The sequence below is a fragment of the Callithrix jacchus genome, chromosome 7 (genome assembly GCF_049354715.1).
Source record: "Callithrix jacchus isolate 240 chromosome 7, calJac240_pri, whole genome shotgun sequence".
In the NCBI taxonomy this organism is placed as follows: Eukaryota; Metazoa; Chordata; class Mammalia; order Primates; family Cebidae; genus Callithrix; species Callithrix jacchus.
Window position 1 is genome coordinate 117,233,820 of NC_133508.1, and position 24,032 is coordinate 117,257,851.

The window sequence follows — 24,032 nt, forward strand, 5'->3', positions numbered from 1 at the left end:
TGCCTTTCTCCTTAAAATTTTTGATTAATTTGATATGCATTTGTGATAAGACTGCCCCTCCCCCCATTATGGCATGTAAGCCCTCTTTAACCCTAGCATGCCTCTCTAGCCTCATCTCTTTCCACTTCCCATGTATTCGCTCAGTTCTGATCTAGGTAGCCTTGTCACATGAGTGTTGTTTCTTTTGCTTAATTTCTACTATTTGGCATGCCTCTTCCTCCCTTCTTTATCTTCCTTTCACTCATGCTTCAGGACTCACCTCAGATATTGTGTCCTTCCTGACACCAATTCGCTCCCCCTACCTGGCCCTCCTTTTGTGTATGGAAAGCATTAAATGCATACCGCTGCCATAATACTTTAGAGTATTAAAATTATGTGCTCACTTGCCAGTCTTTCTTATTTTCACAAGAAAAAGTAAATGAAAAAATGTGGAAATGCAGGTGTTAGGGTTTAAATCTCCCAAAATACATGTGTTGGAAACTCCATCCCCAATGCAACAATGGTAAGAGGTAAGAACACTTAGAGATTATTAGGTCATAAGGACTCATTCACAGATTAAGGCCAATATTGCAAGAGTGGGTTTATTATTGTGGGAGTAGGTTCCTTATAAAAGCACTAGTTTACTGCCCTTTTCTCTTGCCCTCTCTTTGCCCTTCTGTTACAGGATGACATGGAAAGAAGTGCCTCACAAGATGCTGGTCTCTTGATAGTGGACTTCCCAGCTTCCAGAACTGTGAGCCGATCCATTTCTGTTTAGTATAAATTATCCAGTCTGTGGTATTCTAACAGCACAAAACAAACTACAACAGCAGCATAACATGGTTCTATGACTAAGTGATAGTAGTCAGATAATAAATTTCTCTAAAGGATAGGTTATCTATCTAATAATTATAATAATGTTCTTTAAATGTTCTAGTGGATTTTAAGTAACATAACTATAGTGTTAATGCTATAAACTTGGCAAATTTTAATTCCTAGTCAATTCATTAATGTTTCATTTTAAATATTAAGGGCTGCTGACATATTTAGAAAAATAAAAATGCTTCTCTATTTTTCAAAATGATGGCTTGAGATACATCTGATCTCTTCTACTTCCCAGTTTACATTTGTAATGAATTACTGAGAGTTGTTCATTGAAAAACAGAAGCTACTGAAAAACTGATTTCTAAAGATCCAATTATTGAATATTTACTATCCTTTACTATCCTAAATAGCTATGTCTATAAGTAGGATTTAGTTATACAGTTAAAATTTTCTAGAGAAAGTGGGAGAAAATGATATAAATAAATTAATATCATTTGGTCAAGTAGTTTTAACACCACTATCTGGTTTATACACTTTCCCACCACCAAAATCAAAGGATTATGTATATGATGATCTCATCATCTCATAAAGCAACTGCTCGGAAAATGGTTAGGTCTCCAGATTCTTTTCCTACCGTCATGTTGGTGGGTGACATACTCTCTATCTCCTCCCATCCCCACCTCCTGGTCTGGACATTTATCCATGGAAGTATAGAACAAAGGATCTCTCCTGGGAAACTTCAAGCATAGATTCTTTTCTGTACTTTGTTTCCAGTGTGGGCTGATTCAGTTTCTCCTCTCTTCTTCTTCCCTTTGAGGTGAACAAACTGAGGACAGTTTCAGAAAAGTTTTTGTTTTGGCTTACCCCTGAGAGCTGAGGATGGCTCATGCAGAGTTTATAGCAGAAAAAAGAGAACAGTTGACTTCCATTGACCATATTCCTATTGCGATATTATATTATGAGACCATGTCTCACACTACAGCCTTGTCATAAGGCCTACCTATGGGGAGTCCTGTCTCTGTGAGAATTCAAGTCTTTTCTCATTGAATTATCCAGAAGAGATTCCTATAAGCTTTCAGGAAAACTGAAACTAGACAGTGTACCAGATACTCCATTTGATTTATGTTTCCCGGGAAACTTAAACCTCTATTGACAAGATTGAACTTTCTTATAGGAAGATGCATGCTTCGTATTTTGCTTTACAAAACTAAACTATGTATAATTTAAGGTATGCATGCACGTTAGATAAAAATTAAAAAAAATTCAAGAGGGTGATGAGCACAAAAGTCAGGATAGTAGAAATATTATCAGGGGCACAAAGAAATGCTAAGGAGCTAGTAATTTTCTGTTTTAAAAATCTTGATGGTGAAGATAAAATCATTATTATTTTATTTAAATTGTATTTAGGTTGCATATATCTTTTTATGTATTTCACAATTAAAATAATTTCTATTAGGAATAAAAGGCATATTTTAAACATGTTTAAGTATTATATTAATAAGATTATATGCTTTCATAAATGATTAAAACATTAATGAAATATTAGATTGCTAACACTGGCATCTGAATTTTATGATGAAAATATAATGACAAATTTCTCCTTTGTGTTTCACTCTTTGTGAAAGTGATTGTTAGTTTTATTTTAAGAATTCACAGTTTGTTAATGGCTCCAGAAATAAATAGTTCTGAATAATACTCAAATACCAGCTTGTAAAAAGTAACTTAAATAGAAACTCTATAATTCAAAACCGATTTGCTTCTAGAAATAGTTCTATTTAAAAAAAAAAGATTTTTTTACCTTTTTATTTTTATTCAACTTTTTTTCTAAATAAACTTTTAATTTCATAATATTTTTAGATATACAGAAAATCTGTAAATGTAATATAAAAAAGTTCTGTATACTCACACCAGTTTTTTCATTGTATTAGCATCTTCCTTTACTACGTTTGTCATAAACATGGTACATTTGTCATAAACAATAAACCAATATTACGAAATGATTATAAATACTTTGTTAGATTTCCTTAGTGCTATGGTTTGAATGAGTTCCCTCCAAAATTCAGGTGTTGCCAATTTGATAGTATTAAGAGGTGGGGCCTTTATGGAGTTATTAGGCTATAAGGGTTTCTCACTCGTGAATGGGATTAGAGCCATTGGTAAAGAAGCTTCACACAGTCTTGGGTTCTCTTTTTCTCCTGCCTTGTGCCATATGACAACTCAGTGTTCCTTCTCTCTGGAGGATGCAGCAATAAGGTGCCATCTTGGAAGCACAGAGCAGCTCTCACTAGACAACTGAGCCTGTTGGCACCCTGATATTAATTTTCCCATCCTCTAGTACTGTAAGACATAAATTTCTGTTCTTTATAAATTGCCTGGTCATGAGTATTCTGTTGTTGCAGCACAAGACAGAGTACAACACTTAGTTTTTACCTAATATTATTTTTCTGTTCTGGGATACCACATGTAGTTATCATGTCTCCTTAGGCTCCTCTTAACTGTAAATGTTTCTTGGACCTTCCTTGTTTTTAGTTACCTTGATAGTTTTAAGGAGTACTGGTTAGGTATTTCATAGGATGGCCCTCTATTGGAATTTGTCTGAGGTTTTTCTCATGATTAGACTAGATTTATGGGTTTTTTGGGAAGAAACTTGTAAAGATAACATGCCATTCTATCAATTCATATGAGGAGTACTTATTACTAATGTAATTTATCACTGTTGATTTCAAACTTGATCACTGAGTTGAAGCTGTACAGGTCAGGTTTTACCATTGTAAAGTTTTCATTTTTCCCCCTCTTCACAGTGTATTTGTTGGAAGACAGTCACTATTTAGAGCACATACTAAAGGAATAGGGAGTTATTCTCTACCTCCTTGAAGACAGAGTATCCACATATATTATTTGGAGTTTTTCTGCACAAGAAATTTGTTTATTCTCTATTTTTTATTTAATCATAAATAAAATGATTTCTACTATGTTTATATCAGCATGGCCTCGTGGTTATTTATTTTATACTTTGGATTATAACTTAGTACTATAATCTATAACAACTTATTTTGTTGTTCAAATTGCTTCGGCTTTATCCATTGGGAGTTCTTTTAGTTGGCGCTTGTGTCTCTTGACATATTATTTTGTTGAGCATACATATTTTTATTGATTACTTCCTTGCTTCCTTCGAGAATTAGAAAGTGTTCCAGTCTCATCTTGCATACTTCCTGCCCTAGTTCTAGAATCTGCCATTTCTCCAGGAATTCTGATTCCTTTTAATAAGAATGGTATTGAAACAAAGACCTGAGCACTACGTGTATTCTTTGGTACTGGAATATCTTTAATTCTATAGGCTCTCAACTGACAGAAAGAGGAAATATATATGAGTGTACTAATTTGTGTGTGTATATTCGTACACAACTATTTAGATATGACTTCATCCTATCTGTATTAATCAAGCTAAACATGAGCTCCTACTAATTTCTCCAACTCTAATCCACTAGCATATAGAACATCCTAGATGTCCTTTTTGCTTATATAACCTCCTACTCCAACAGTGATAAATTTGGCTACCATCAACCACCATCCATTTATTAATTTGTTTAATTCCAGTATATGAGTATATTATTTTCAAAACTGTTAATCTACATGGAAAAGAACTTTATCAACAAGGTTATAGTTTATACACACATTTCTCTTTGCCAATGGTCTTAAAGACTCCACTGATTTCTAAATGTGGTAGTTAGATGTTTGACTAAGCAACAAATGTTCAATATTAATAGAAATAATCCTGAATGCAATATCTAATCAGTTATTCAATCAGCTCAAAATGATTAGCATACAGGAAAAAGTAGTGTAAGTGTATGACAGGTATACAAAATGCAAAGTTTTGAAAAGAAAATGTGTAAGTCCCAAAAAACAGATCGTTCTCTAGGTGAGGAAGCAAAGCTGTGCATTAGGGAAGCAATGCTGCTTTAGGATTTTAAGTATAGAGTTAGGTTTCACAGAAGGTAATATTTTCATGATTTTTTAAAAAAATTATAGATCTAATCCTATAACCCATATTTAATTTTAACATTTTTCAATGATTACTTGACATAAGTAAAATTATCATGTGTTGGTAACTAAATTAGTTTAAGTCCACATTGGTGAAACATGGCTTTCTCATTCATATGAAATTACCGTTATCAGAAAAACAATATTTCAGTATTTATGTCTGTAGCAATAGGTCAACCAATTTATCATTGTTTTATTTGATTTGGCAAAGAAGTCAATGTTAGCAAAATAAGTTTAGAGTCCCAATAGGAGAAAGGATTATTGTGAACTTTTTGCTTTCACTTTTCATCTCAACCATCAACTCCAACCCTAATAAGTATCACGTTCATTTCATTATAAGTTAAAAGATGCTGTAGAAGAAACCTATAAAGAACTGGTAAGCTGAATAAGAGACAAAAGTAAAAGAAGTATATGTTTTCTTTAACAGTATGAGAATATAATAAAATTACATAAAGGAGAAGAACTGATACTACGTTTGTTCCCACAAGTTTGCTTTTGACATTAAAAATGAATTCCAAAAGAAAATGAGAAAACACCTCTAAACATCATTGAAAAAATGGCTCATTGAGATAAACTAATCACCCAACCAACTAATTGAAAATAAGGCTATGATTATAGGTATTGACAGACCGGAGGCAAGAAAACTTTCTTGCTCACTTACGTTTACTGTCAAATATTCTTTCTTTTGAATTCAGAATTTTTATAGTTGTATTTTGATTATACACACATACATATATATAAATCTGATGATAAACTGAAATACATTACGCATTATCTGATGAAAATAAGTAAGCAAATGATTTGTAGTTGTATTTAAATTTAAAAATTGAGTTATAAATATTAAAGCATATTTAGTTATAAATTTATAAAAATCATTTTAATCTATATTTGAGTTACAGAAAATTGGCAATTCATATGACTGCTAGGTACTTTCCATTGAATTTCCACAAACTTGGGGCTATGTCTTGTCCATATTTTCATTTTAGCTAACAAAGTAGTAAAAATTCAACATATAATTTGATTTAAATGTTTATTCATTTACCAAGAACTGGTTTGTCCTTTACTTGAAAATTTTACCTTCATATGTTTGCCATTCTTTCTTTTGCTAAAAATCAAGTGCATATCTAAACTGAAAGTTCTACTAAGCATTACAAATTCATCACTACAACAATATTTTAAAATCTATATATATAGTTTTTTGAGAAAATTTAAGAAATTAATACTTGAATAAGGAGCTTCTATATATCTCAATATGTGCAATCAGTAACATTAACCATTGTTAGAACTCAAGATATATTATGTTTGTTCTGACAATTTTAACGACAAAGGGATAACTCAAAAGATAAAGAATAGTTCAGATATAGAAAAATTAAACCTGTACACCTTGATGAAAGTATGAATTGTTTCTCTGTAAAATAGTAATTCTTTAAACTCTGCAACTGTACATACAGAAACTCATACAATAAAAGAGAAATTGTACTGCTGAAAGATATAAGCAGAGGATAATCAATATCTATTACATTAAAGGTCTGTAAACAGGCAAAAAAAGGATTGAAATGGAGAGGTTGACATGTAATTGAGTAGAATCAAGAAAATATAGTGAGCATATGTTTTTATATTGATGGTGTCATTTGTCAGAATCCTTTGGTTTATTAGAAGAAAGTCCTCCAGAGTGATTCTTGCGTAACAGGAGAAGGCGGCAACCTGTACAGCCCACTCATGTAGGCTTCCCTTCCATCCCAGTTCACAAACTAAATAATATGGGTCCCCCAAAGAACCAACTTTTGACAGCAAAACCAGTGTTTGATTTCCTAGTAAGGGTGCTGACAGCCAATCATTTCTTTTTCTATTTCTTAATCTGTAAAATGGAACACATAAACAGAATTTGCCTGCCTTCCTGAGGTTCTCCATAGAAATAATAACTAAAAGCTATACAATACAGCAGACATATACCTGTTAATGTAAAGACTGACTTTCTGGTGTTGAATTTGGTCACTTTTTCTCTAATTATTCTCTCTGCTCCACTTTTTTTTTTTACTTTGTTAAATATACATCAGTGCATATTAATTAAAAAAAAACTTTTGTAGGTGAATTTTACATTAGTAATGTTTCTTATTAATAATCAAATTCAAATTATTACCTTTACAGTTGAAAACAAAGATGTCAAATAATTGCCGTAAGGGCACACAGTGATTTGGAGGCAGTCTAAGAACAGAAATGTGGTCTTTCCAACGTCTAATCTAATTTGTTTTCACTTATTTGAATATATATACTTTAAAGATTAATGAATCTTTACTACATAGCATGTACTGTAACTCAGGAATAGAGGAGCAAGCAATGTAGAGAGGTTCCTTTCTCTCATTAACCACTCAGTCTACCCTAAATAAGGCAAAGTACCATATGTCAAACATTTGAAACGTATAAAGCATTGTTAAATAAAATATGTCTTATCCTTTTAGCTTGCCAAATATTTCTTCATAACAAGAGGTAAACCCTATTTGAATTTAGAATTGTTACTCTTTGGAGTTTCACCCAGAACACAGTGGTGCAACTTGTCTCAGCTCCTGGCTGTAGCCCTCAGCTCTCTGCCTTCCTACAGGATTTCCCACATCACATCTCCTGTCCATACCTCTTCTCAGCACCACACTATAATGTTTTTTGACTGCATATGTGTGGACATCCCAACCCACATTTCATAAATGGTAGACCACAACAATGGTTCTATAAGAAATGAATGTGACAATGTAGTTAAAGATGAAAAGCCCAGAGGCTAACAAATATAGAATGGTTGGTTATAAATGAGCCTCGGAGAGAACAGAGCCAGGTTCTCGAAGGTCTTTAGCCCTTTTTTTGATTGATTCCTGTGTTCTATGTTCAAAACAACACTTCACTGGTTTACAAGATAGCATCATTTTTCCTAAGAAGAGACAGGTTCCTTTCCCACTATGAAAAGGATAATCAGAGTTCGAGAGATAGCAAAGTTGAGGTTTATAGTCCTATTAATGCCAGGATATAAATCAGACTTATGCGTGGTTACTTCCCTGAGGATCTTGTTGGAAAAGCAGATGTAGATTTTCTAATGGCTCACAGGGATATGAAGGGTTGTCTCCTGAAACTTCAGGCTGTGGAGTGGAGGGTCTATGACTTTCCTTCAGCAGGTATCCAAGGCTTCAGCCAAGTATTATGAATCCATGAGTTAATTTCCACTACCTTAACTGCTGTCGGAGTAGAAAGAATGACCGAAAATGGTCCTTCCCAGGATGGGCCTAGGGAGGGAGAGTCTGAGGGGAGAGAATTAACAAGCCCCAAGTCTCCAGGGCAGGAGAGAAATACTGAGAAGGCCATGCAGTGTCCAGAAGATTAACTTCCTGATCTTCTACGGTCAGCTTTACCCAGGGCTCTGTGAGGGTGACGGCTCGTGCTGGCACTTGCTCCAGGCACCCTCAGTCCTGCCATTGGGTCATCTGGTCAGACACCTCAGGCCCTAGGAACCTTTTTCCCCTGAAACAGTGTGCTTTCCAGTGATTCCCTTGGCACAGCGGGCATGGATGAGATAGTGGTCCAGTCCTCTGGGGACAATTTCTTATAAAATGTCCCTTCAGACTGCACTGGTAACAAGTTCTGCCAGACTGGCGGCTAACCCAAGCCTTTCCCTCATTTGAGCCCCTAGGGTCTGCCTGCCTGAAAGCCATGACTAAGGCTAATCTCCCCTGTTCTATTTAGCCTGTTCCTCCTGGCCTCTATTAGAAAATACTGAGGTTGCCTGGTTCAGTAATGATTCTAGTTTCTAGAGCTTCCGCCTAATACCTGCTGCTGACTAATAAACTTGTCTTTTAGTATTAACTGACCCTCTGTGAAGTCTGGTGACAGGGGAGTATACTTTTTTAAGGCTTCCTGCAATTGCTTAAGGGAAGCTGTTGGGTTTTCTTCCTTCCCTTTGGGGGCAGATTTTTCACTTGGCAGAGGGTAATTTGGACATGCTGTTTGGCAGGGAAAAATAAGCCACTTCTTCCTTAAAGACTGTATGGTCCCAATTTTCCAGTATACACGTTAATGGGGATTGAGCTTGGGAATAGAAGGACCCATCTGAAATTGAACACGAGGGATGCCTGCATCCCCAGTTAAAGAAAATACAGGCACGTCAACCTGAGGCGTCCCCCAGGTAAAATGGTACTGAAATGAAATGTCTTTCAGTCAGTACCCTGAAATTTCGTGTGCCCAAGATGTGTGATCCAACTTATCAGAGGGCCTCCTATGTGCTGGATTTTGATCATGACCTACCAGCACCATAGGACCACTCTCACTGCCTGCATGACCTCCAGTGATTGCCATAGCAGCATAGAACGACAGCGGCTATTGGGTTGAGTAGTGATGTACCAGTGAGCCCCGACGAGACCCGTGAGGCTCAGGTGATGGGTATCATTATTTCCTAAAAAAAGTCCAATTTACACAGGCCAATTTATAACTGCCCTAGCAGGATAAATTTCTAGGGAGGGGCCATTAGAGCACGCAGTTCAAAGAAGGCAGGCCACATGGCTGAGGCTGGAATGATACCCTCAGGACCCAAGCCTCCTCTCCCCTAACCCGTCTTCTCTTGTAGGAAAATGCCATCAGGGATTCAAGAGCTGCCATTAACTATTTGGGACCTGGAACCAGTTTTACTATAATCTTCTAGATGGAAAAGTTTTGCTGTAAAGAGAACCAATCCTAAGGAAGACAAATTATACACCAAACACAAAGTCCCATAGCCTTCAGCTTCTGAACTTCCCCAAAAGTCCCCACCAAGTCAAGACAGACTCCACCAGGGATTTGAACCAGCAATCTTGCAGTTGCAGACCCTACACTTTAACCAACTGTGCAAATAGGCCATTTATGTTGAGGGAAGGCAGAAAGCTTTCTTAAGCCGTACTTTGAATGAATGAGGCTGCTTCACCCTGAGGCGGTGTGGCCTGCCTAAAAGTCAGGTGGGGCTGATGGTCAGCAGCCGATTCCGCCGCTTCCTTTCCCTCAGAGCCGCACTGGCAGAGGAAAAAAGCCGCTTGCCCTGTCAGTTCAAAAGCCGTGTTCACAGCCACTCCAGCCCCCCCACTCCCCTGTGCTAGTGCCCCCACCTGCATGAGTCCCCCACAATTTTGGCTTTCAGTTGCCATGTTGACCTCTCCAGAACCACTTGCAGCCTGGGCCACTTCCTGAGCTACTGCCCACAAGGGGAATGCAGAGAGGCCTGCCACAGCCATGTGCCAGGCTGCCGTGTCCCCTGGTCCCCCGCAGGCTCCGGTTGTACCTTGCCCCTCCCCACTGTTTTCTCCAGGCCACCGCTGTGCACTCGATTCCACCCCTGGGCTGGACTGTTCCTGACCAGAGAGGAGCCAAAGGCCCCAGGGCAGTGCTCACCTGCTCCACTTCACAGGCTCCTTGAGGTTTGGGTCCCAGAGATAATATCTAAAGAATTGAGAAGGAGACAGAAAGCAGAGAGAGAGCTTGAAGGTAGAAAAATTGCGCTTTTATTTCTGGCTGGGCTGCCAGGCTTAAGAGGGGCTGAGTCATGCCTCTGAGGTGCTGCTGCTTAGGTTCCCCCCAACCCTGCCTGGCTGCGGCCGCTTCAGGTGTTCTTAAAGAGACAAGACAGAATGGGGCTGGTTTTACTCACGATTTTGAAGTCTTCTTTTCTGACTGTACCTCTTTCCTGGCTGTACCCCTCTTCAGGTATACCGCTCTTCTGGTGTACCCCTCTCCTGGCTGGCTTGCCAAAATGTAATATTGCAGTTCAGGGGTTCAGGGTGCCCTTAGCATCCCTGAGAGGACATTTCTCCAGGTTCTTGGCCTCGTGCCTTCTCAAGAATGAGAGAGGGGTCCATGGCACAGTGCACAGTAACTGCCAGACTCAAAAGTGTTTGTAGAAAATGGTTTATTTAGAGAGAGAAAGAAACAGGAGGAGAGAGAAAGAAAGAGCTAACTCTCACACTGAGTGAGAGAATCCAGAAAGATGGAATCCAGGAGAGGAAAGCAGCTTCCACTCTGAGTGGAAGGGACTAGAGAGAGATGGAGTCTAGGAGGGGAAGACAGACTTCCACGAAGGGATTGTTCATGGAAAGAGACTCCAGAAGGAAAATCCAGGAGAGAGAAAGATGGCTTCCATGAAGGGAGTATTTGTGGAAGGCGATCCAAACCTGGAGTCTGAAGGGGAGTGGAAGAAGGGGCCTTGTAACCTGGGAGGAACCCCCGTCTTCTCTACGGCCCCTGGCCAATGAAAGGAGTTCCTTATAACTTCCACTGGAGTGATTACTAAACCATTAAATCTCCCGGATGGAGAGAGATGGGAGGGGGGCATGGCACTAGGAAGTTCTCGCCCTTAAAACTACTCTCCCATGTGGACCAGGAAAGAGAACAGCTTACCTCAAAGTCATATAAAAAAATAAGTATTGGCCGGGCGTGGTGGCTCACGCCTGTAATGCCAGCACTTTGGGAGGCCAAGGCGGGTGGATCACAAGGTCAAGAGATTGAGACCATCCTGGTTAACATGGTGAAACCCCATCTCTACCAAAAATACAAAAAAAAAAAAAATTTGCTGGGCATGGTGGTGCATGCCTGTAATCCCAGCTACTCAGGAGGCTGAGGCAGGAGAATTGCCTGAACCAGGAGGCAGAGGTTGTAGTGAGCCGAGATTGAGCCATTGCACTCCAGCCTGGGTAACAAGAGTGAAACTCCATCTCAAATAAATAAATAAATAAATAAATAAATAAATAAATAAATAAATATCTTGGCCAGGCGTGGTGGCTCATGCTTGTAATCCCAGCACTCTGGGAGGCCGAGGTGGGCAGATCATGAGGTCAGGAGTTTTAGACCAACCTGACCAATATGGTAAAACCCTATATCTACTAAAAATACAAAAATTAGCCTGGCTAATTAGCTCTTGCAGACTCCTTGATCTCAGCATTGTGAGACCGCCTGAAGCAAAGCATCCACCTAATCTATGCCTGGTTTTCAGACTCAAAGAAATGGGTGTTGTGTTAAACTGATATACATTTCTGGTAATGTGTTACTCAACAATACGTAACTAATACATATTGTTAAGAAAGTTGTTGCAGAAAGAAAATAATTATAAATGTAGGAGTAGCTTTAGAACTAGGCAGTGAGCAGAACCCAACAAGAGTTTTGAAGATGCTAAAGAGCCTAAATTGCTTTAAATAGATGCTTCTGGTCTTGGAGGACCATGCTGGTGAAAGCAAAAAGGAGGTGAATAACATTTCCTTCAATTACATTGAAACGTATCTGTCTATATTATACTTTGAATTGATGTTTTACATATGCATGGTTTTCAACATCATGATTGATCATTTGGAAAGTTGTTTGTTCACTGAATTATATAGATCTTCCAAAAGTGGGCACATTTTATTATATAGCATCAAACAGTCACATGTATTAATATCACCACAAATCTCACCAGAAAAAACAGTATTCAAATATTAGGAAGCTGTCAAGCTCACAGAAGTGGATGTAGGTTTTCCAGAATTCAAATTTTTGCTTGAAAACTTGACTCATATTATTGACATCAAGAGGTATCTATTGTTTTCTTCAAACCGACAGAATACTTATTTTTTGATATGTGCAAAATTTTGATTATCCATACTTTGTGTGTTAGTCATTTCTGGAAGAAATAATGATGGTACATAAAAAAGTGGCTACTTCAGCTCACCAATCACAAAATAACACAAATGCTTTTCAACATGAAAACTATCATTTTTGGGAATGCCACAAAGTGATTTTTTTAGATATGTCATATTTCCTCATATGTAATATTAAAAAGATGTGACTAAGGACCAAAATGTAATAAAATTAATACTTTTTACTCTTTATCAAGATATTATCAATTGAAACCTTTCTTGTAAAGCACAGCAGTAAATAATACATCCACTCTTAGTAAAATTTGTTGCTGCTCCTGTATTAATTTGTGCTAAGTTACCAAAAGTTTAATCCACGATTGCACCATCATGCAAATGTCAACACGGTGCAATAAGTCAATTACATCTTTTAATCTTACAGATACCCCAAGTCTTAGGAATCCCCAGAGGTCTGAGGACCATACTTTGAGAGCTGTTGTTTTATTCTGTAGATTCAGATTCATAGCCTTTCTCTCTACCTATTTAGTTTCATCTCAACTCATCTTGCCAGTATTAAAGCTCAAAGATCAGTTGAGGCATCAGACTCTTACAAAGCTTAAAATCCCCAACTAGGTAATTGACACCAAGAGGATACCAAGGGGATAAGTTGTGCTATCTACCCTCCAGGGATTTGTCAGTGTAGGTAAGCTCAGTAAACCCAAAGGTAGAAGGCATAAAGAGATATTACATTTTCTTACCATAACTTATTTATGCTGTTGGTAGGCATGCCAAAGGGAAAAATTATATGTCCAATGTTTCAGAAACTCTTGGCATGTTTTTATAAAATGAACATTCCTGTATCCTTTGATTATCCATAAGTTACTGTTCTTGATTTACCAGAGTGATTCAGTACTGTCTCATAATATACTCATTCTAGGTATATGTTAATTACTTATTGCTATTTCCTCATATTACCATATCTTTAAAATATTAAGTACCTAGATGTTTGATTTCTATCATATATTGCTAACAAGAGCTGATGTTATCTGAGCCTATTTTTTCAATGTTCTTGTATATGTATGCATATATATATACATATCTGTATAACACTATAGAAGCAAAACAAACTTTTCTATTTTATGTTATTCTCTATCAAATAGTAATGAATTTTTCTAGAGCCATATTATTGAGGTTATGCCATGGGCAAATGTACTTACTCTTATATTCTTAAATTCTCATCATCCTTATTCTTAACAATCAAGCCCAGATTTTGCTATGGGTCTCTCAATATATTTTCAGCTAAACTTACTTTGTGCCAGACACTGCCACTGGAACTGAGTATTGCCTTGAAGAATGAAAATATATGTGGAAAAACAGAAATGTAGATGATATATTACATTAATATTTATAATGTCCAAAGTGTTTCATAGTAGGAAGTTAGTTAATATTTGAATGCAATAAATTCTTAATTTAATTATTCTGTGTGTCTTCATATTGTTAACATCAATACATATTTTAAGTACTTGACTGCCCTTTACAAAACAAGATACTATAGGAGGAATCTACTTTAGCTCACACATGGGACACACAAGAGCCATTTCATAATTGAAATTTACATATTTTGGTTATTAAAATTAGTTATATAACTTGATAATCATCAGAAATAAAAGGACAGTGGCTTTTAAGTAGATTCAACAGTAAACTCATTAAAAGACACTTACTATTAAATAGTGTATAAAACTAGGCTGACAATGTCCAGAGCAGACAATGTCCAATTTGAAAGAGGTTGGTTTCTCAAAGCAAAAGTGCAGTTCTTGTACCAGAGGGGGAAATAAATGCTGCATGGCAGAAGCAACAAAATTATTTTACAAATATTTGTCTATGTATTAAATTATCTTGTTCTTTTCCTTTAGTAGACTAATAATTGTGAAAGAGGAATAGTGATTCCCAGGGGATAACTAAGGTTTGAGATAAGATGAGAGAAAATGTCATTTTACATGAAGAAATCAGAGATAACCTCATTCGGAAAATGTTAAGTGAGATCAATGTGCATACCTGAGGAAAATTGTTTTTTAAAGTGATCATCATGTGCAGAGGTTCTGAGGTAGGAATAAACTTTATCTTTTGCAAATATAATAAAGAGGACTGTGTAACAAAAGAGTGAACAAAGGGAAGAATAACAGGAAGTGAAGAAAGAAGGAGTGGGATCCTATATTGCTGCAAGAAATTTGGCCTTTTATTCTAAGTAAGATGAAAAACAAGTGATTCTTTAGATATGTCATATTTCATCATACATATTAAAAAGATGTGCCTGAGGACCAAATATAATAAAATTAATATTTTACAAATATTTGATTTTTAAAATGTAGCTTCCATTTCTTCCTGAAGGTCCCCCATAGTCACTCATTATATCCATCATTTCCTTTAAATCATTGACCAGCTTTATAATGGCTGTTACAAAGTCTTTATCTGTTGATGCCACCATCTTAGGTCATCTCAAATTCTATTTTCAGTGTCATTTTAAAACTTAGACTGGATCATATTTTGTTTGACTCTTCACATGTCAAGTATCTTATGCTGTGGGTTATACTTTGTAGAAAATCTACCTTGTGTTTTCTTATTTCAGAGTTTTCATTTTTGTTTTGTTAAAAATATTTTTGACTGAGTCATATTTGGCTTCATTCTTTGCTTATATATGTCTGTTTCTTTTCCTTCTTTTTATTTCTGAATTATGTCTTTAATGAAGGGCAGGTACTCACTTCAATGATACAGCTTTTTGGAATTTCACATAAATACTGAGGCACCTAGTAAGGCTTAATTCTCATTGGCAAGGAAAGAGTTATATAACTTTCAATATATCATGACCCCTTGTATTTCCGTTGGCAGATGAGCCCGTAGCAGCTGCTGTCTAGTAGACCTCAATGGAGACTTGGCCTATGCTGTACAACCCATTCTTCAGACCAGGAACCTTAGGGAGCCCCTCTGCATCCTTCTGTGGCTGCCTTCTGTGCTCCTTCCTGTTCTCCAGTAACCTGTTTTACAAACTTTACGCAGCTCAGCAGCCCCAAACTCTGCCTTCTCAGCTGGGAAAAACTGTCATGTCATTAGTCTATAATTCAGAAAATATCCTTAGGCAAAGAGTTTAGGTGAACATAGGGCTCATAGTAGCTATCCTTTATTCATGGATCACAGATCTGTGATGTCTTTTGTTCATTGCATGAAAACAGATTCCACATGTTGTGTCCATTTTTATAGAGTTTGTATCAGAAGAGCAAATCTTTTATCAATTACTCTGCTTCCACCAAAAGTCAAAGTCTGGCCCATGCATACATCTTGACATATAATGGGAGTCTCAAATAATCTGAATTCCTGATCATAACTAACAAACGTAGCCATGCTTTTTACAGTTAATAACAACATTTTTCTTTTCGTTTCTCAGAAGAAAATCTTAGAGTCATTCTTTATTTTTCCCTTTCTTTCATGTCCTGCATCCAGTACATCAGCAAATTCTGTTAGTTTTACCTTCAAAATATATTCATAATATTTCTCCTTTGTAGCATGAAATTACTGCAATAGCTTCCAAACTGGGATTTTTTTTTTCCTCAAACTTAACCTTCTCAAGGTTGCCATTATCCCATGTAGCATTTTTTTGGCATATTAGAAAAGGATGCCACCTGTGACCAAACCCACATATATATATGGTTCAGTAAGGACAGTACAGTGTGTGTGTGTGTATATATATATACATACACAAATATAGAAAAGAATGAGAAGTTTAATGGAGCTATACTGTTACTAGTTTCTTACATTTTATGTGAAGTTACGATAGTAAATATAAGTAGACAGGATAAATTAAGAATGCATATTGAGAAAGCTAAGGAAACAAAATTAACATGTATATTTACATACAAAATATATGCATATAAATGAAAATATACACATATATATTTCTTTATACATAAATATACATATATAAAAGTATGCCTAAAGTCCATAGAAAATCAAAAGGAATATTAAAAAATATTTAATCAACCTAACCAAAGACAAAATAGAAAGGGTTCTGCTATACAAATATTATATAAATTTGTAAGCAGGTTAACTACTCCAATAAAATGGTAGAGTATTAAATCCTCAGGTAATGTAACTTCAAAAATTAGGTGATGAGGGAGAAGCTAAAAAAGGGGCCAAGAAAGAGAGATTGATGAGGCAGTAACAGTGTGGGCCCAACTGCCAAATGAAGTACATGTTTTTAGAAGGAGTTATTAATTTTGTCAAATCCTGCAAGGTGAGTCAAGTCATATGAAGACTGCAAAATTACCAGTGTATTAATTAAACTGGAGTTTACTGGCAACTTTTACAAAAGCAGTTTTTGATGGGAGTGGAAGCCTGATGATAATAGTTTAAAGATGTAATCATAAGAAAGGAATTAGGAAAATGATTACAGTTCACTAATTTAAAGCATTTTAAGGGAGAATACTTGATCTATTTAAAAGAAAATTCAAAAGTAAGATTAAGGAGGATGAAGTTGATTAAAAGTATTCCACATCTTTGTCTCAAGCTCAGATTTCTTTTTTTAGCATTTTTTAAATTGTGTATACATAATACAAAATTTACCATCTTGACCATTTTAAGTACACAGTTCAGTGGTAATAAATACATTCATAATTTAGTCATCACCATTACTAATATCCATAATTTTTTTATCTTATAAAACCTAAACTCTTTACTTATTAAACAGTAACTCCTCTTTACTCCCATTCAAAGCCTCTGGCAACCACCATTCTACTTTCTCTCTCTTTGATTTTGATGTCTCTGAGTACCTTATATTAGTGGAATGATACAGTATTTGTCTTTTTGTGATTGGCTTATTTCACTTAGCATAGTGTCTTCAAGATTCATTCATGGTACAGCATATATCAGAATTTTCTTCCTTTTCAAGACTGAATAACATTCCATTATATGAGTACACCATATTTGTTTATCCATTCATCCCTCGATGGGTATTTGGGTTGCTTCTAGATTTTAGCTACTGTGAATATCTGTGGTATGGACACAGGTGTACAAATATCTCTTTCATTTTGGGCTTTGAATACTTTAAAGTATATAACTAGAAGAGAAATTTTTAATTTTTGGAAGAACCACCATACTGTTCTCCACAGTGACTGTACTATTTTATATTCCTATTAAGAGTGCTCAAGGGTTCTAATTTCTTCACATCCTAATTATTAGTGATTCTAGGCATCTTTTTATATGCTTATTGGCCATTTATATATCATCTTTGGATAAACATCGATTCAAATTTTTTGCCTCTTTGTTTCTTGTGGTTGAGTTTTAGGAGTTCTCTCTATATTTTGATATTAATCCATTATCAGATGTACAGTTTGCAAGTATCTTCTCTTATTCTGTACATTACTTCTTTATTCTATTGATACTGCCTTTTGATGCAAGACATTTTTTAATCTTCATGAAGTTCAGCTTTTTTTGTTTGTTTGTTTTTTTGAGACCGAGTATCACTCTGTGGCTCAGGCTGGAGTGCAGTGGAGCAGACTCAGCTCACTGCAAACTCCACCTCCTGGGTTCAAGCCATTCTCCTGGCTCAGCCTCCCAAGTAGCTGAGATTACAGGTGTGTGCCACCATGTCCAGATAATTTTTGTATTTTTAGTAGAGATGGGGTTTCACCATATTGGCCAGGCTTGTCTCAAACTCCTGACCTCAAGTGATCCACCCACATCAGCCTCCCGAAGTGCTGGGATTACAAGCAGGAGCCATCATGCCCGTGCTCATTTATCTTTTTTTGACTGTGTCTTTGATGTCATATTCAAGAAATTATGGTTAATGCAATTTTGTCTTGTGTTTTCTTCTAAGAGTTTTATAGTTTTAGGTTTTACATTTAATTATTTGATCCAATTTGAGTTATTTTTTGTACATGACATAAGGTGGGAAGCCCAATTTCATTCTTTTGCATGTGGATATACTATTTTCCCAGCACCACTTATTGCAAATATTTTCTTTTGTCCATTGAATGGTCCTGTCATCATTGTTCAAAAATCATTTGATCGTAATTTAAAGGGTTTATTTCTGCGCTATTTTATTCCATTGATCTGTATGTATGTGTTTATGCCAGTAGCATTTTGATTACTGGAGCATGGTAGTAACTTTTGAAATCAGAGATTGTGACTGTTCTGGCTTTGTTGTTTTTCAATATTGTTTAGCCATTCAAGATAACTTGAAATTCCATATGAATTTTTAATAAGTTTCTCTGTTTCTGCAAAAAGCGTCCTTGAAAGTTTCATAGGGATTGCACTGAATTTTTAGATAACTTTGGGTAGTATTGACATTTTAGCAGTATTAAGTCTTCCAATACATTAACATAGGACGTTTTCCCATTTATTTATGTCTTCTTTAATTTCTTTCAGTAATATTTTGTAGTTTTCCTTGAACAAGTCTTTCATCTCCTTGGTTAATTTCTAAGTATTTTATTTTGGGGGTGCTTATATTAAATAAAATTATTTTAATAATTTCTTTTTCAGATTGCTCATTGTTGGATTTTTGTGTTTTGACTTTGTACCTGCTACTTTACTGAATTCATTAATATGTTTTTTTTTAATGTGGAATCTTTAGAGATTTCTATATATAAGATTACATCATCTGCAAATAGAGATAATTTGTTTCATATTCCCTCCCAATTTGTATGTTTTTTTTTTCTTTTTTTGCCTATTTGTTCTGGCTAGAAATTTTTCGATCCATTAATTGTTTAAGAGTTTGTTATTTAATTTTCACAGTTTTTTAATTTTAATTTATTATTGATTTTTAACATAATTCTGTTGTGGGCAGAGAAGATAAATTGTATCCTATTTATCTTTTTAAATCTACTGATATTCAATTTGTGATTTATACTGGAAAATGTTCCATGTGCACTGGTGAAGAATGTGTATGCTAATGCTGTCGAGTACAGTGTTTTGTATATATCAGTTATTTTATTGTATTGATTAAGTCCTCTATTTCCTTACTTACCTTCTGTCTGGTTGTTGTATTCATTGTTGAGAATGTGGTGGTTAAACCTTTAACTATTATTGTAGAGCTATTTCTTATTTCAATCCTGTTGGTTTTTGCTTCATATATTTAATGGTTTTTTAGTATATGTGTAGATGTTTACAATTGTTCTATCTTCTTCCCATGTTGAAAGTTTTATTAATATATAATGTTATTTGTCACTTGTAAAGTTATTTTGATTTAATGTCTATTTTTCTGATATTTTTGTAGCCACTCCTCTCTTTTGGCTACTATTCGCATAAAATATCTTTATTTTGAATAGAAAGGGTGTAAAATCTCAAAAATATGTTATAATTTAAGTCAACCAACTTTACGAAAAGCAAAAAACTATATCAAAAGTTCATAGCTTATTTAGCAAAACCATAGTCTAAATATATATGCACATATAAGTGCCAGTTATATCTTTAAATTACTTAAAATCACATGCTATTTTAATTCAAGTATGATTTAAAAATATCTTATGTACTTTGAAGTACAATTGACCATTTTTTTTTACAGGTCATTTGTTATTTATCTATGCTTAATTATAATGCTTTCATTTTTCTACAATCTTTTTATGCTCAGACATAATTTGATACATACTGTATATTTTCCCCATTGCTCCTGCCAGTATGAGGCTTGTGGCCTCAGAAGTAAGAAAGAAGATGGGCAGTGTGAATGTCAGTGTATTTCAATTAGCTAAGCTGCTAAACTGAACTTAATCTCCCTAAGATTCAGCTATTTGTACCTATATAGATGGGGTAAGAGATTTGTTTTGGAATTTATCCACCAGAAATTATTCACTAAATCAAAGTGAAACTAAAATAAAAAATATATAGTTTTTCAAATCTAGTGACTGGGCCCCCTATTTCAATCCCCCCAGTATCATGACTATAATTTAAAGAATAAAAGTGCTGTCTACTGAGTGTTCTTCTCTCACATGACTACCCTGTATGAGAAAGTACTACAGCCTGGGCTATTTATCACACAACTGATGGAGTTTTGACTCCTCTGCTCTGCTCCTGCTAAAGATTACAAACAGCTAAACAGTTTTTCTCCTTACAAAAGTTTATTTTTAACCTAGCTACTTTCTTAAAGAATTACTTCTTGCAAAATTTTATATACAAAAACTTATTGGAACCTACACTCCAAAGCAAAGCAATAATGTTTAAATAGATATCTGCAATTTCCCTATAGTAGCATTTAACTAGACTGTTTTGCAATATATTCCTCTACCACTGATGAATTTCTTATCTGTAGAAAGTCTCCCACTGTGAAAAATTTGCTAGAGAACACCCAATAATCATATAAATGATTGCCATCTAAACAGAACAGCTGGTTTTCTCATAACTTTGTAAATGATTCAGTAAAGTTCACTGAGTTAGGTGCTTTACCTATAAAACATAAACTTCACATTTGAGTTTTGTCCAGAAATCTCAGCATACATATTTCTACAGGCTAATATAAGTAGAAATTATCATTAGTTCAGATGAAACACTCTAGAACAAAATACAACTCTATGACTTTTCATGAACAGTGAGATAAGTTTTATAATTAACACTATATCTTTAGTAGGCTGGTTCATTAGGCATCTTACATAACATTAATAATAAAATGCTTATTTACAATTATTATCTATTTTATGGTAACATTTCCTACAGAGTTTTCCTTTTTAATCTATTGACAGGCTTTATTCTATTTTCTTAATTATTTTGATCATTGTTTGAAGTCATTTGCAATATTATCCTGTAGTGGATGAGCGATACTGGTAGCTTTCAAGAATTTCAAATTCAGAGTCCATGCTGTGCTGCCACAGAGACAAACTGCTTCCTTCACATACGGTACTCTATGTTTCCTTGTTTCTACCTCTAAACCAAATCAGGTCCAGGAGACATTTTTTTTTTCCCATAAATCTGTCCCTTCCACTGTTTCCTCAATCTTTAGGTTATGTAACTATGGATACTGTTCCTGCCCTCCAAAGTATTTTGGCTAACATTTCCTGAAATTGGCCACTTACTGAGCGGCCAGTAAGTGGCTACTCAGTGGCCACTTAACATTTCCTGAATTGGCCACTTAGTGAGTTTTGACTAATTTTGGTTTTGGAAATATGCATTTTAATTATGTAGCTTTTCTGAGGACCTTAGTTTTATTATAGCAGATTTTAAAATTTTGTTTATTTTCCTTAGTGGCTTGTTACAGGAAAGGGAGGGTAATTTTACTATACCTCTGCTATATTTATCCAATAGATCAGGACTTTTTAAAAAATTGAAACTTTAGGAAGACTATAAAAGAATAAGTTTGAAATGACTACAGTACAGGGAAATAACTTTACCTATTTAAGTAAATAGTAATATAGCATAATTGCATAGTAAATTTATTTATATTTTTATTTCTCTTTCCAGTGATTTCAACCAACTTTTTATTGGGATATGGTTTCCTTTTCCAAAATGGAAGGTGCACGGAATTTACAATTGGAGAAAGTGAAATTAGAATTTCAAACCACCCACATTCTGCTTGGTTCAGTTTATACAAATTCATTTATTGCTTTGTAGCTCCAATGAGAAAAATAATTCAGGACCCTCAGGGCTGTTATGATATCTCTCTGTGGATTACCTAAATATAAAGAAGTTCATATATTTTAATTATAATAAGTACTGAAAAAAATAACATTGACAACTTTATTCATGTATTATGCTTTGTGTCTTTGAATGCTGAGTTAATTAGGGAAAATTATTTTATTTAAGAATAATACTTTGTAGAGAGTGCTTAATCTTTTATAGGATGTTGCTATACATTTTATCTCATTTGTTCTTGACAACTGAGATAACAGTTATTTCCCTCATTTTTTTCCTAAAAGAAGAAAGGGAATAATTGAGAGATTTGTAGTTGCATATCTTCTCACATCTAAATCTGTTTACTTAAAATATTTATGGAGCACTTAATATTTATCAGAAACAGTTCTTAGTGCTACAATAAGGTTTTAAAAAGCAGACTAAAATCTTTAACCTCTGGAGTTTGCAATATAGTAAGGAGACACAGAGAATTAATTATTAAATACAAGTTAATTACATATTACATAAGATGGATATATGAACAAAAGACATCATGGGATACGGTGCCCATCTTTGTATATTAAGTACTTACCTTTATAATCTTCCTTTGAGGAAATTGGTTTTGAACATAACCTTAAGCAGAATGCCAACATATATAACAGATAAGAGCAGGACTGCATGGGCTGAAGTGAGAACCAAGAATTATAATGTACAATTTGCCCTTCATCAACCTGCAGCAGTCTGTTTATGTCTCTTTAGATTGCTAGAGGTCTTTGTAATGACTTCCCTACTGCATCAATAGCTTAAGTACAAAGGAGATTTAATAAACTTTATAAAAGTTAAAGTAATTTTAAATTTATTAAACTTGCACAGAAGTCTTTTATTGTTTCTTATGAAAGAGCTTGAGAATAAATAAATACTACATTTCAACTTTTCTCCTGGTGATTCCATATTCTACATAAATATGCACATCTTGGTAAAATATGTAAAAATTCTAGAATACTGTTTGAACAAGTATATTTGAAAGGATACTATAATCGGATAAAGTAACTACATTTACCAATTTAATTATTTTACAGGAATTCATAAAACTAAGCCTCCAAAACGACATATGTGCTAAGGAAAGAAATATAAATATTTTAAGGGCATATTAAAGTTATTTGCCATTGTTGTGGCCAGATTAGAGTGACAAGCCATATGTCCTAAATATTAATGCAATTTATGTCATGTCTTGGTATTCTTCCTCTTCCAGAAGAGAAGTTACTTAAGTACTATTTTAATTAAAAAATATATTTTAATATTATTCAGAAATATTTTCTTATATTAAAAAATATATTTTAAATTAAAATAGTGCTTAATTAACTGAGTAATCCTTGCTCAATGGACATTCACATAAACTTATATAAACTTGAATGTTACATTGAGCTTAAATTAAATTTCCCTTATAAACATAATCATAAAAAGATCTTAAACTTAATATACCATAACTATGAAAAATTTCAGTTTGCAATTCCTAATGACCACATTAGGGAACAAATAGACATTATATAGTGTAGCTTCTCATTCCACCATTACAAAATACAAAATTATATGTCTATATATAGACTTACTGTTTATGTTTACTGGGAATTTTTTTAATATATATTTAATACTTCTTAGTTACTGTTACACTCTTTCAGACTCTGCTTTTTTTCACAACTCTTAATGATTTAAATATTTACATGGATCATTTTTTCCCTCAAAACTCTATTTTCTAAGTTTACTTTTTAACTTACTCTGCCCTTACAATCTCATCTTTCTTGCTCCCTTACTCCCATGGTATAACACTAGAACTTATCATTACAATCTTAAGTGCCAATACTTTATATGTTATATTTTAATTTTCTAACAGTAACCTCCTATTCTTTCATGCCACTGCCTGTCATACCTCAAGTCTTAAGAGCATCCAGTGCCATCAGAACTGAAAACCATGCGTTTAGTACTTTTTCACTGTTGATGACT